Raw genomic sequence first — 14976 nt, forward strand, 5'->3', positions numbered from 1 at the left:
TATTAATATATACACAATATATTAATACATTATATTATATTAATATATATTTTATATAATATAAAATATATAGTATATTATATAATATATATTAATATGTATAATATATATAACAAGTATATATATTATATGTATAACACAAGTATTGTTTAATATATACAATTATATAATATAAATTATATATATTGTATAATATATATTATATCTATATTATGATATAGATATATATTATATTATACTATATATAATATTATATAATATATTATAATATATACATATATTACATATATACATATATTACATTACATATATATGACATTATATATACATTATATAATGTCACATATATTATATATTATATATTAATATATTATAAACATTAATATATATTATTTATCACTTAATGTATATTATACATATTAGATATTATAATATGACACTATATAACATATAATATATTATATACATATATTACAGTACATATATATGACATTATATATACATTATATATAACATATAATATATATGACATTATATAATGTATAAATAATGCCATATACATGTACACACATGTAATATATGTATATATATAATTTAATATATATACATATGTAATATGTAACATATATGTAATGCAATATATATTATAGATAATGTATATACATATAATATATTATCTATAATTTATAATTATAGACATTATATAATATAATATATACTAATAAGTATGCAATATAATTAATATTTAATATGCTATATATAATAATTATATAATGTAATATATTGTCTATATAATATATTCTATATTATCTATTATATAATATAGAATATATTATATACATTATACAATATGTATAATTTATAGTGTGTAATGTATAATTATATATAATTGTTATATAATATAGATCATATTGTGTAATATAGAGAATATATTAACAACTAATACATAATATTAAGATATGTATTAATATATTAAACTATATTTATATTATATAATTTTATATATATTATATATATATACTCTGCTGAGTGTAAGATTCTATTATCTTCATTTCAGTTTATAAATCATGTTATAATTTTGTATAGTGTTGATTTTTTGAAGACTTAATCAGTTTTTTTAAAGGGATTACTTAAAATCTCCAGCTTAAATTAATTTATTAGTTTCTCTCAATAGTTCTTTCTGCTTCCTTATATAATTGAAAGTTATGTTGTCTGTTGCTGAAATGTTCATATTATATTGTTATATTTTATTGGCTTACTGTTATTCTAAAAGTTACTTTTAACTTCAAATTCTATTTTGCTATCTGGCTTTTTTTAAAGGAGATTGTTTCATATTTACCTGACATCTCTTTTTCTTAACATATACCCTTTTATACACACATTTGAGGTAAGTTACTGAATTGTTTCCCTTCCTCAACATAAAACCACAGGTCTTGCTTACAAACACTTTAAGATCTACATTATAAGTATATAGCTTCGTAGAGACAGATGAGATAACATAATAATTCTGAGTCAGACACAAATTTTACATTCTTCCCCCAACATGTTCCAGGTACAAGCTTAGTTTCCAGGTTAGCAGTTCTAATGAATCTCATGGAGCCTATCAAAAGGTAAACGGGCAAAAGAAGAGGTAATTATGCTATCTTGGGCTACCTGCTTTTAGAAGAGAAGCAGAGGTCTTACTCAGTAATACTTGTCTATGGAACTTTTAATTTCTTTGTTGCCTGGTTGTACTTGGCCAAGCACTTAGATTGGAACAGGGATGGCCTTGTGCTGTCCATGCTGACAACAGTAATATCTCAGTATCTTTAGAATTATGGGAAACCATGAGAATTCACCTTTTGGACTGAACCAAATAGCACACCTGAAAACACTCAGTTTCAGAGCTGATCTGATTCACTGTGAGCAGAAGGCAATGGCATGACTTCTCAGCATAGCCTTGGAAATTTGCTTGGGGCTGGTCACTATGAGATCTACTCCCACCACCTGGAAAATAGTATGCTGGAGAACTTCTTTCAAGTTTCCTAGACATCCTTATGAAAATCATATTAAATAGACACAGCATCATGCCACCAAATTATCCTTGATGAAAAAACTGCACATGCTTGATAACTAGTCAGATAAGATATATCAGCTAGAGTTAACAAAAGACTTGAAATCCAGGTCATATCTCCAACACAAGAAGAACCAGAGGTACTTTCATCTATGTCAACAACTTTATCCTTGTATGCAGCCTTGGCAATGATGATCTTTAACAGGACCAGGGCTTCATTATTCTCAAGGGTGTTTAGAGAAAAACCTCTCATGCCCCTTATTGGTGCATCTTTCATTATTCCTCCTTGATGAAGTTCTTTTGTTTTGTTAGACCTCAACTCTACTGCATTATCTGGTTTGCATCACTGGTAGGGAAGTGTTATTATGAAACACTGCATTGTGAGCTTGTTTCTATTCTTGATCACACTGAAAACTGGAACTGACTAGCTGACATCTGAGTGGCCAGATTAGTTATAATGAGATGGGGGAGAGAGCCCCCACCCCTTTGACAGTTTCAGCCTTGACAGCAAGGGGAATACTTAGTGTGACAATATTTCTACTTAAATTCCTTCCCAGTGACAATTTGTCATCAATTTGTCAACCTCCTTTACATAACACTCAGTCCCTTGTTTACTGGGCAGTTCCAGTAGTCTAGCTGATGTGTTTGACAGCTTTGGTGTCACTTTTTTTCACTGTTTCCCAGAGCTTGAGGGCCTTATATATATGTATACTGATTGACATGCTATTAGAAGAGCTCTGAAGAGAAGTTTTCAGATGGAAAGCTTAACCTCAACACCAAGTTTCTAGGAAGCTTTGGCAATGATCTTGACAACGGATATGGTGAAGATCTGGCTGTAGGTTCTTGATACCCAGAAGGAGAACGGATACAGACTCCAATGGGGATGCCCAGCTCACCCGTGTATCTCTCTGAGAAAAGAAACAGTCTCTTTTAAGAAATGTATTTTTAGAAACTGTTATATTTTTAGTACAATCTGAAAAATTTCTGTCTTGTAATCTGTAAATTTAACCTACTGACATTGATTGAAATTATTGTGATATTTGGAATGTTTTCTGATCCCTTATTTAATGTTTTGCAATTGCCGTATTCTTTTCTTCCTTTTCTACTTTCCATAGGATAATGCATATTATGTTTTGCTGATTTAAAAGTTATGTATTTTGTTAAAGTATGGCACTCAATATGCCAGCAAATCTGGAAAACTCAGCAGTGGCTACAGGACTGGAAAAGGTCAGTTTTCATTCCAATCCCAAAGAAAGGCAATGCCAAAGATTGTTCAAATTACTGTACAATTGCACTCATTTGCAAGATTATGCTCAAAATCCTCCAAGCTAGGCTTCAGCAGTACATGAACTGACAACTTCCAGATGTACAATCTGGATTTAGAAAAAGCAGAGGAGCCAGAGATCAAATTGCCAACATCCACTGGATCATAGAAAAAGCAAGGGAATTCCCCCAAAATCTACTTCTGCTTCATTGACTATGCTAAACTTTTTGACTGTGTGGACCACAACAAACTGTGGAAAATTCTTAAAGAGATGGGCATACCAGACCATCTTACCTGCCTCCTGAGAAACCTGTATGCAGGTCAAGAAGCAACAGTTAGAATTGGATGAGCAACAGTGGACTAGTTCAAAATTGGGAAAGGAGTACGTGAAGGCTGTATTTTGTCATCCTGCTTATTTAACTTTTATGCAGAGTACATCATGCGAAATGCTGGGCTGGATGAATCACAAGCTGGAATCAAGATTGCCAGGAGAAGTATCAACAATCTCAGATAGGCTGATGATAGATACCACTTAAATGGCAGAAAGTGAAGAGGAACTAAAGAGCCTCTTGATGAAGGTGAAAGAGGAGAATGAAAAATCTGGCTTAAAACTCAACATTCAAAAAATTAAGCTCATGGCATTTGGTCCCATCACTTCATGGGAAATAGATGGGGAAAAAGTGGAAACAGTGACAGATTTTATTTTCTTGGGTTCCAAAATCACTGTGGATGGTGATTGCAGCCATGAAATTAAAAGACATTTGCTCCTTGAGAGAAAAGCTATGACAAACCTGTGTGGTGCTTGCTAAGTCACTTCAGTGGTATCTGACTCTTTTCGACACCACAGACTGTAGCCTACCAGCCTCCCCTGCCCATGGGATTCTCCAGGAAAGAATACTGGAGCGGGTTGCCATGCCCTCCTCCAGGGGATCATCCTGACTCAGGGATCGCACCCATGTCTCTTACATCACCTGAACTGGCAGGGGGATTATTTACCACTAGAGCCACCTGGGAAGACTATGACGAACCTAGACAACATATTAAAAGACAGAGACATTGCTTTGCCAACAGAGGTCCATATAGTCAAAGCTATGGGGTTTTTCCAGTAGTCAGGTATGGACGTGAGAGTTGAACCATAAAGAAGACTGAGCACCTAAGAATTGAGACTTTCAAGTTGTGCTGGAGAAGGCTCTTGAGAGTCCCCTTGGACAGCAAGGAGCTCAAACCAGTCAATTCTATCCTCCCAAAGGGAGATAGTGAAGGGCAGGGAAGCCTGGTGCACTCCAGTTCTTGGGGTTGCAGAGAGTCAAACATGACTTGGCAACTGCACAACAAGAATAATTGTGTTATTTGGTTCTTTATTGTCTCTTCCTAAAACCCAAAGGACTAAACTCAATTGTCTCTACGAATCAGTTGTACTTATCAATAGGTATGTCTTGCCTCAAACAAGATAAAGACCTTAGCATCAGCCCATTTCTTTCTGTTCTGCCTCAGCCCTTCACCAGCCCATATTGATATCATCTAGCATTTTTGCTCAGAATTGATATAAATATATTTTAAATGCTTCTTTCACATTCTTTTTCTCAAGTCAGTGCTTAATGAACTTATTGTTTATCTTTATATTAGTTTGTTCATCTTTAAATATAAATATAAAGTTGTTTTCTCCAGAATTTATTTCTCTCTTGAGGGAGTATTTCCTCCAAGAGTCATTGAAAAGAAGAATTTTTCAGGAAAAACCTTTTGCCTCCTTGTATTATCAAGCCCTCACATACAAATGTAGTTTTCCTAGAAGTAAAAAATCTAGGTTAAAAGTTGTTTTGCTAAAATCCTTTGAAAATATTAACTTTCTTACTTTCTTGCACCTAGAGTGGCTCATGAAAGGCTTAATCAAGCTGATTTTTGTTTCTCTATAGGTGATTCGCATTTTCTCTCAGAAATCTTCTAAGATGTTTTCTTTGTCTTTGATGTTGCAATGTGAATTGACCACTCCCCATCTCCACCCTTCCCATGATCTACCAGGCAATCCTATCCCTTAGGAAACTATCACTTTTACCAACCTGGGCACTGTTCTTTCCAGCAACTGTTTCCTTCAGCTGTAATTATCTGGCCAGAGCTGGGGTGAAGTGGGTGAAGGAGCAGGATGCATGCTCAGGGCATAGTCAGCTTGCCTGCCTTAGTTGTTACATGCTACCATATCATTACCCTGGGCTGGCACTGAGCTGCTGCTAGTGTTTTTCTGCCCTGCCCAAGGCAGTGGGATGGGAAATAATTAGCCAGAACAATGTAGGAGAGAGAAAAGGACAAACTTCTTCCAACCAGACCTCCATTCCTGATGCCTAGCTCTCTTCACCTGGAGGTCACTATTCCCTGTCTTCATCTCCTTCCTCTTCCAGGCGCACACGCGCACGCACACACGCACGCACGTGCACACACACACACACACACACACACACACACACACACACACACAGCTTCTGTTTCTTGAAAGAGGTAGATACAGCCTTAGAAGAAAGCTTTTGTAAATCTCCCCAGGTGATTCTGAGACACAGAGAAGTATTTAAGCCTTTGGAGCATAGATCAAACTTTTTTGCTCATGATTAAGAAAGTAATTGGGCTAAAGAGAGTAAGAGAATGCAGGCACAGGAGTATCTTAGACTGAGAGAAAATGAAATCAAGAGAGCAAGGTAAACCAAAATTCTGGGTAGGAAGTTAATGGAATGAAGTCCAAAGCATGAACCTCTTGAATAGTCACCAGCTACCTTTATAGTGAAAGCAAGTGGGCTAGCTGGGTCTATTCCCTTGAAAAACTGTACAGTTCATTAGAAGGGCAATGACTAGCTGAGCTACTTTTGATAGCTGTTCCCTAGCGCAGTTGTAAGGTCCTTAAATCATCAGAGAACAAGGTCTAGTCCTTTACCGCTCAGCTAGAGTGTCAGGTTGAGAAGAAACTCTCAAAATGAAGAATAGAATAAAGCCATTTTGAGGAGAGTTATTTTATGTGTGTCCTAATGGCATAGAACAGATGGGAAACAGGATGCTCCCTCTCTGGATTTCATTTTCTCTTGGTCCTAGAAATGTAAGGTGTTAGTCATTCAGTCATGCCTGACTCCTTGCAACCAGATAGACTCCAACTCCCCAGGTTCCTCCATCCATGGGATTCTCCAGGCAAGAATACTGGAGTGGGTTGCCATTTCCTTCTCCAGAGGATCTTTCTGACCCAGGGATAGAACCTGGGTCTCCTCCATTGCAGGCAGACTCTTTGCCATCTGAGCACCAGGACTGTTCAACTGGGGTAAGAACAGAGGATCAGAGATGCAGTGATACAGGACACAAGAGGCCATCATCACCAGCAGTAGAAAGGGAGGCTTCTAAGAGAGCACCGAGAAGACTCAGATCGTAAATTGATCTAAGAGACATTTTGAGCCTGTCTCGATCCTGAATGAAAGGTTTAGAAGCTAGGTTCCCAGGATGCTGCTGGTATAACTGAACCGAGCATTATTCTGTTATTACTACTACTGTGACTGTACTGAACCACTAACTCTGTTCCGCCCACTCCCCTCCCCCACTGATTTTCTATCTTTCAGTCGAGACAGACTCACAGAATTTCTAATTAAATTAATGATATCAGTATTCTTCATTTTACTGTGATATCTATTAAACTACCTCTCTATTTAGATTGCTTAGCTATTATCTGGTCTTAAGAAAATTCACCAAAAATAAAATTTTTTTAAGACAATGAAAGAATACTCACAAATGGAAAGGGGTCAAGTAAAGATAAAGGAATAAAAAACTCTCATCGTATCACTTAGTGGTAGACTAAAAGGTGGCATAACCTCTATTCATTTTCAAGCCACTCTGCAGAAAGTTGTTACTTTTTGATATGAAAAATTCATTGCTATGATTACAGATTTCACCTAGCTGCTGCTGCTGCTGCTAAGTCGCATCAGTCGTGTCTGATGCTGTGTGACCCCATAGATGGGAGCCCGCCAGGCTCCCCTGTCCCTGGGATTCTCCAGGCAAGAACACTGGAGTGCGTTGCCATTTCCTTCTCCAATGCATAAAAGTGAAAAGTGAAAGTGAAGTCTCTCAGTTGTGTCCAACTCTTAGCTACTCCATGGACGGCAGCCCACCAGGCTCCTCCGTCCATGGGAGTTTCCAAGCAAGAGTACTGGAGTGGATTGCCATTGCCTTCTCCGACAGATTTCACATAGCATCTGGGCTTTAAAAAAATGATCATGTATCAAGCTTCCATGTGGTATGAAGAAAAATATCCATAATTATCTTAAAACAATATTAAAATTTTAAAGGTTTAAACTCCTTTCCAAGTATCTACATGAGACCAAATTTTATTCATATACTTTAATCAAGACAACATATCACAGGAAAATCAATGCAGGAAAACATCTAAGAATCCAGCCTTTCTTCATTAAACCAGACATTAAACAGATTTTTTTTTATCATACAAAACAGTGCTACTCTTCTTAGAAAAAATATTTTGTTTTGGAAAACATAGTTATTTCTCATAAAATGTATTGTTTATGCTAACATACAGTGAAAAGTTATTTTTGAATGAATACAATATTTCTCAAGTTTTTCTCAGTCTTAATTTCTAATATTGTAATAATGATTAATATAATCCTCACAAACATAAATTGAGCTCATTGAGATCACCTGTTTTAAGAGAGTAAAGAAGTCCATGAGACTTCTTTGAGAAATCTCAAAGAACCACTGAATTATTTGAGAACCACTAAATTATTTCATTCCTTTTGAATTGCAGTTTAGGAACACAGGATACAAATGGTTAGATGACTTGATCCATGCCATAAAGCTACTTCTTTTTCATAGCTCAAGAAGTTTTAAAGCCTAGTTTACATTTATAAATAAAAATTGTAATTTTGTAAATTAAATTACATTTTTTATTTTACTGAATTCTATTATAATATTACTCCTAGTTATAGTAAGGTAACCATAAGGCTCTTTTAATATTTTAAAATTCTTTTAAAAACTCTACCCAATGCATTTTATGAAAGTGTATCATATATTTTAAGTTTCAGTTTCTTTTAAAATCCTTTCAGAATCAGAATGGATAAATGGACAATTTTTTTTTCTATTTGTGTGTTCTATTATTGTGTTGAGTTCCACAGGGTTTCAAGTAAGTGAATGCTAATAATACCAGAAAGCTCTTTCATTTCAAAATCAGGAATGTGCCTTCAGTATTCTAATTATGTAATAGATACATAAACTATAGAATTTTAAGTTTATAAGTTGTATTTCACTGATTTTCTACTAAAGTTTTGAGGCTATCCTGAGATATCTAAGAGTCTTATTCTAGAGACACAATTTAAAAAGGTCTGAGACAATTTTTCAACCTAGCTAAATTCCAAATTCATCTTTAGACTTAATTGCAACCCAACCCCCAAAATTAATTTAACAGATATAATAGAATCCCACTAGTATCTCTAAGAATGTAGCATCCTTTGTGGCATGAACTCTTTTGACGCCATCATGTAATAAATGTGCTGTTCCATACAAATATAGACACAAAATCACACAGCACTTAGAACAAATAGAAACTGTTTTACATAGCATCTTGATGAGGTAAGCTTGTGCTATATCCTTTTAACACAACAAAACACAAAGCTGTGAAAGCCTGTTCAGACTTGCCTAGGTTAAATCACCAAATTACTAATGAAGTCAAAGGATAAAAATTCCCATGGTTTCTGGAACTTGTGAAACACAACAACAATATCCTCTCTTTCATTTAGAATCAAGCTATGTCTGAGATATATTAATATGTGGTTCCACGTGTTTTATTTACTTCAGGCAGCATGAACAGAGGACTGGACTTAGTGGTAAGCAGCATGAGTAGGATTTATCTGAAATCAGAGCTCACTTTTCTTTGTTTCTGTAATTAATTAACAACACTATAAACAGTCCCTTTTGAGGATATACTGAATCTACCAGTAGTTGAATACTCAAAAAGAATTTGCATTTTGAAAAGGAAATAGAAATGTTAAACATGTAATAAATATTGAGTGACCCCTATGTGCTGAGTGTTTGAGATGTGATGACTATGACAGGCAAGGTCACACTTTGAGTAGGGGCAGATGAAGTAGACAAATAATTTCAGCTAATCTAGTGCAGAAGAATAACACACAACAGAGTAGTAACAAAGTAAAACCTTTAATTTAAAAAATTTAACTATTGTATCAGTTCAGTTCACTTCGTCACTCAGTCGTGTCCGACTCTTTGCGACCCCATGAATCGCAGCATGCCAGGCCTCCCTGTCCATCACCAACTCCCGGAGTTTACTCAAACTCATGCCCATCGAGTCGGTGATGCCATCCAGCCATCTCATCCTCTGTCGTCCCCTTCTCCTCCTGCCCCCAATCCCTCCCAGCGTCAGGGTCTTTTCCAATGAGTCAACTCTTCGCATGAGGTGGCCAAAGTACTGGAGTTTCAGCTTCAACATCAGTCCTTCTAATGAACACCCGGGACTTATTTCCTTTAGGATGGACTGGTTGGATCTCCTTGCAGTCCAGGGGACTCTCAAGAGTCTTCTCCAACACCACAGTTCAAAAGCATCAACTTTTCGGTGCTCAACTTTCTTCACAGTCCAACTCTCACATCCATACATGACCACTGGAAAAACCATAGCCTTGACCAGATGGACCTTTGTTGGCAAAGTAATGTCTCTGCTTTTTAATATGCTATCTAGTTTGGTCATAACTTTCCGTCCAAGGAGTAAGCGTCTTTTAATTTCATGGCTGCAGTCACCATCCGCAGTGATTTTGGAGCCCCCAAAAATGAGGTCTGACACTGTTTCTACTGTCTCCCTATCTATTTCCAGTGAGGTGATGGGACCAGAGGCCATGATCTTAGTTTTCTGAATGTTAAGCTTTAAGCCAACTTTTTCACTCTCCTCTTTCACTTTCATCAAGAGGCCTTTCAGTTCCTCTTCACTCTCTGCCATAAGGGTGGTGTCATCTGCATATCTGAAGCTATTGATATTTCTCCAGGCAATCTTGATTCCAGCTTGTGCTTCTTCCAGCCCAGCATTTCTCATGATGTACTCTGCATATAAGTTAAATAAGCAGGGTGACAATATACAGCCTTGAAGTACTCCTTTCCTAATTTGGAACCAGCCTGTTGTTCCATGTCCAGTTCTAACTGTTGCTTCCTGACCTGCATACAGGTTTCTCAAGAGGCAGGTCAGGTGGTCTGGTATTCCCATCTCTTGAAGAATTTTCCAGTTTATTGTGATCCACATAGTTGAAGGCTTTGGCATAGTCAATAAAGTAGAAATAGATGTTTTTCTGGAACTCTCTTGCTTTTTTGATGATCCAAAGGATGTTGGCAATTTGATCTCTGGTTCCTCTACCTTTTCTAAAACCAGATTGAACATCTGGAAGTTCTCGGTTCACGTATTGCTGATGCCTGACTTCGAGAATTTTGAGCATTACTTTAACAGCGTGTGAGATGAGTGCAATTGTGTGGTAGTTTGAGCATTCTTTGGGATTGCCTTTTTTTGGGATTAGAATGAAAACTGACCTTTTCCAGTCCTGTGGCCACTGCTGAGTTTTCCAAATTTGCTGGCATATTGAGTGCAGCACTTTCACAGCATCATCTTTCAGGATTTGAAATAGCTCAACTGGAATTCCATCACCTCCACTAGCTTTGTTAGTAGTGATGCTTTCTAAGGCCCACTTGACTTCACATTCCAGGATGTCTGGCTCTAGGTGGGTGATCACACTATTGTGATTATCTGGCTCATGAAGATCTTTATTGTACAGTTCTGTGTATTCTTGCCACCTCTTTTTAATATCTTCTTTGTTAGGTCCATACGATTTCTGTCCTTTATCGAACCCATCTTTGCCTGAAATGTTCCCTTGATATCTCTAATTTTCTTGAAGAGGTCTCTAGTCTTTCCCATTCTGTTGTTTTCCTCCATTTCTTTGCATTGATCGCTGAGGAAGGCTTTCTTATCTCTCCTGCCTTTTCTTTGGAACTCTGCATTCAAATGGGAATATCTTTCCTTTTCTCCTTTGCTTTTTGCTTCTCTTCTTTTCACGGCTATTTGTAAGGCCTCCTCAGACAACCATTTTGCTTTTTTGCATTTCTTTTCCATGGGGATGGTCTTGATCCCTGTCTCCTGTACAATGTCACAAACCTCCATCCATAGTTCATCAGGCACTCTGTCTATCAGATCTAGTCCCTTAAATCTATTTCTCACTTCCACTGTATAGTCATAAGGGATTTGATTTAGGTCATACCTGAATGGTCTAGTGGTTTTCCCTACTTTCTTCAGTTTAAGTCTGAATTTGGCAATAAGGAGTTCATGATCTGAGCCACAGTCAGATCCTGGTCTTGTTTTTCCTGACTGTATAGAGCTTCTCCATCTTTGGCTATAAAGAATATAATCAATCTGATTTCAGTGTTGACCATCTGGTGATGTCCATGTGTAGAGTCTTCTCTTGTGTTGTTGGAAGAGGGTGTTTGCTATGATTTTTAGGATTAAAAGATGCTTACTCCTTGGAAGAAAAGCTATGCCAAACCTAGACAGTGTATTAAGAAGCAGAGACATCACTTTGCCGACAAAGGTCGGTCTCTTTAAAGTTATGGTTTTTCCAGTAGTCGTGTACAGATGTGAGAGTTAGACCATAAAGAAACTGAGCACTGAAGAATTGATGCTTTGGAGGTGTGGTGTTCTAGAAGACTCTTCAGAGTCCCTTGGACAGCAAGAAGATCAAACCAGTCAATCCTAAAGGAAATCAACCCTGTATATTTATTGGAAGGACTGATGCTGGAGCTGAAGTTCCAATACTTTGGCCACCGGATGTAAAGAGCCCATTAAGTGGAAAAAACCCTGATGCTGGGAAAGACTGAGGGCAGGAGGAGAAGAGAGCCAGTAAGGATAAGGTGGTTGGATGGCATCACTGACTCAGTGGACATGGGTTTGAGCAAACTCCAGGAGATAGTGAAGGACAGGGAGGCCTGGTGAGCTTCAGTCCATGGGGCCACAAACAGTTGGACATGGCTTAGCTACTGAACAACATCGTAGGATATATCTTTCACTTAAGTGTACAATAGTACTTGTGGAAGTTTTGGCTAGAACTTCCAAAGTTTCCAAAGTTGTGGATCACAACCACCCTGTCGGACATGTAAAAGAAGTAGAAGATAATTGGCTGTAAGGCTCTAAACTAGTCTGTCTGCTTCTGAATCCTCAAATGATCAAGAAGTGATGATTGGAGGAGAGAATTTTCAGAGTTCACTGTATTATGTTGTGATACCACCCTTCCCTTCAAGGAAGGGAGGGAGAGCTTAATCCTGCTTAACCTAAATCAACAAAGGAGGCCTTAAAGAGACTATGGGGGAACCTGAGGTCTGGGGGATATGGGACTGTTTACTTTCCATTTGGAATGGTTGGTTAGTTGCTCAAAGGGTCAAGTGGCCACTTTGTAATAGGATTTCTGGTTTTCCTGAAATCTGGCAGTAAAATACTGCTCCCAGAGTCTGTTGGGATAAACAGTGGTTATTCCGTGAACCAAATCTTGGAAAGCTGCTCACTTAGAAAGCCAGCATGGGGTCTTCTTAGATTATGCCCTGAAAAATAGCCAAGAGGGCTGACTAGTCCTCTGCAGAAAGAAGCCAAGCAAATAAAGAAAGCTAAAGAGAAGTAGAAACAGAGATGCATTAGCTCTTGTCATGGGAACCCACAGGGAGAGTAGAGTGGGTCTTGGAAGAACCCAGGAAAATGCAAAATGAGAAAGTGTCAATTTTAAGAGACTTCCATTGTGGTCCAGTGGCTAAGACTTCACTCTCTTTCAGCAAAGGAATGAGATTCCACATGCTGCAACTCGAGTTCACATGCTTCAACTAAGAGTTTGCATGCTGCAACTAAAGATTCCACATGCTGTAACGAAGAGCAAAGACCCCACGTGCCACAACTAAGAAGTGGCACAGCCAAATGCATACAAGAAATAATTTAAAGAGAGAAAAAGAATCAATTTTGAACATCTGCCAAGTCCAGAAAGTTTCTATGCTAGATCATCAAGACAGTACCAATTTAGTAAGAACTTTTCCAGAAAGCTGTCCATTAAGTCCCCTGGGTCCCCACACTCCTACCTTGGGGGTGGAGGTCTGCAGATCTAACTGGTGGAGCCGGAGCATCCCCAGGAGGATGGAGAGAAGCAGCAGATGGCGCCCGCCTTTCTCTGCCTCTGCTGTGATTAGCTTCACGCCTGCAACTGGCCTGAAGACGGGGGTAAGGAGACAAGCCTTTACCGGAAAGCCAGAATTAAATTGTGACTTCTTATTTTGATTGTCATGTGTGTGTTAGTCACTCAGTCGTGTCTGACTCTTTGCTACCCCATGGACTGTAGCCCTGCCAGGCTCCTCTGTCCATGGGATTCTCCAGGCAAGAATACTGGAGTGGGTTGCTATGCCCTTCTCCAGGGGATCTTCCTGACCCAGAGATCAAACCCAGGTCTTCATTGCAGACAGATTCTTGCCAACTGAGCCACCAGGAAAGGCACCCCTCCCCCACCACGCCCCCATCTCATTGATTGTTATAATGAGATGAAAACTTGAATAACCAAATACTGTTTCCAATAAAAAAGAATGACCAGAAAAACTATGAAGAATGGTTAAGTTTTCATCCAAAGACAAGGGAAGAACCAGTTTCACAGAAAGAGTAGTAGAAGACAATAATTAATTTGCTTTATGAATATATGCTACAAGCCCTGCTGGGTCAGTATTCTAAATACAAAGGTAATCTTCCTATGCATGCAGACTCAGTGTCCGACTCTTTGTGACCCCATGGATTGTAGCCCACCAGGTTCCTCTGTCCATGGGATTCTCCGGGCAAGAATACTGAGGTGGGTTGCCATTTCCTTCTCCAGAGGATAGTCCTGACCCAGGGATCGAACCTTCGTGTAGTGTACCTCCTGCATTGGCAGGCAGATTCTTCACCACCTGGGAAGCCCTAATCTTCCTATACATCTTAACAAAAATTTTCCAAATTATACTATTGCCATATGTACATATGTGTGTACACATACATACAGAATCATGTGTTTTTACCCCTGCTATGAAAATGATACCTGTTTTCAGAAACTACCAATTCAGACTTGGGTACATATGTGAAAGAGTTGCTTACTTATAATGTCATTTCCAGTTTTCCTGAATTAGTTAACTTACAGAGCAGTAATACTGTGCTACAAATATGGAAATTGTTTATTTTGGCCTAAGATGAGTCTTACTGCAAGTAAGGTCCAGCCTTTAGAGACATAACAAAACTATTACAGTTGGAAATTGAAGTTAGAATCCTATCCAGCTCCTCTCCATGAGAAAATGTCCAATTTTTTCCCTTCAGTAACGCTCTTCAAGTTTCTGTGGCCAAAGCTGTTTTTCTCCACTAAATTTCACTAGGATCAACATGCTTTGAGTTATTGTACATTTGACCCATAAGCAGATGAGAGAAAAAAAAAAACAGTTGAGATCATTCAAATCGGAGGGAATTCTGCATAACCAGTGAGTAGCCAGTGAGTACTAATTCTGCACATTCCTAAGTCATCTGACATAAATGCCCAGAGGAGAAGGCTGGGAAGGAGAAAGTAGGGCGACTCCAGTGATTTCTCTTGGATGCACTGATTTATAA

This window comes from Odocoileus virginianus, chromosome 21 (genome assembly GCF_023699985.2).
Source record: "Odocoileus virginianus isolate 20LAN1187 ecotype Illinois chromosome 21, Ovbor_1.2, whole genome shotgun sequence".
Taxonomy (NCBI): Eukaryota; Metazoa; Chordata; class Mammalia; order Artiodactyla; family Cervidae; genus Odocoileus; species Odocoileus virginianus.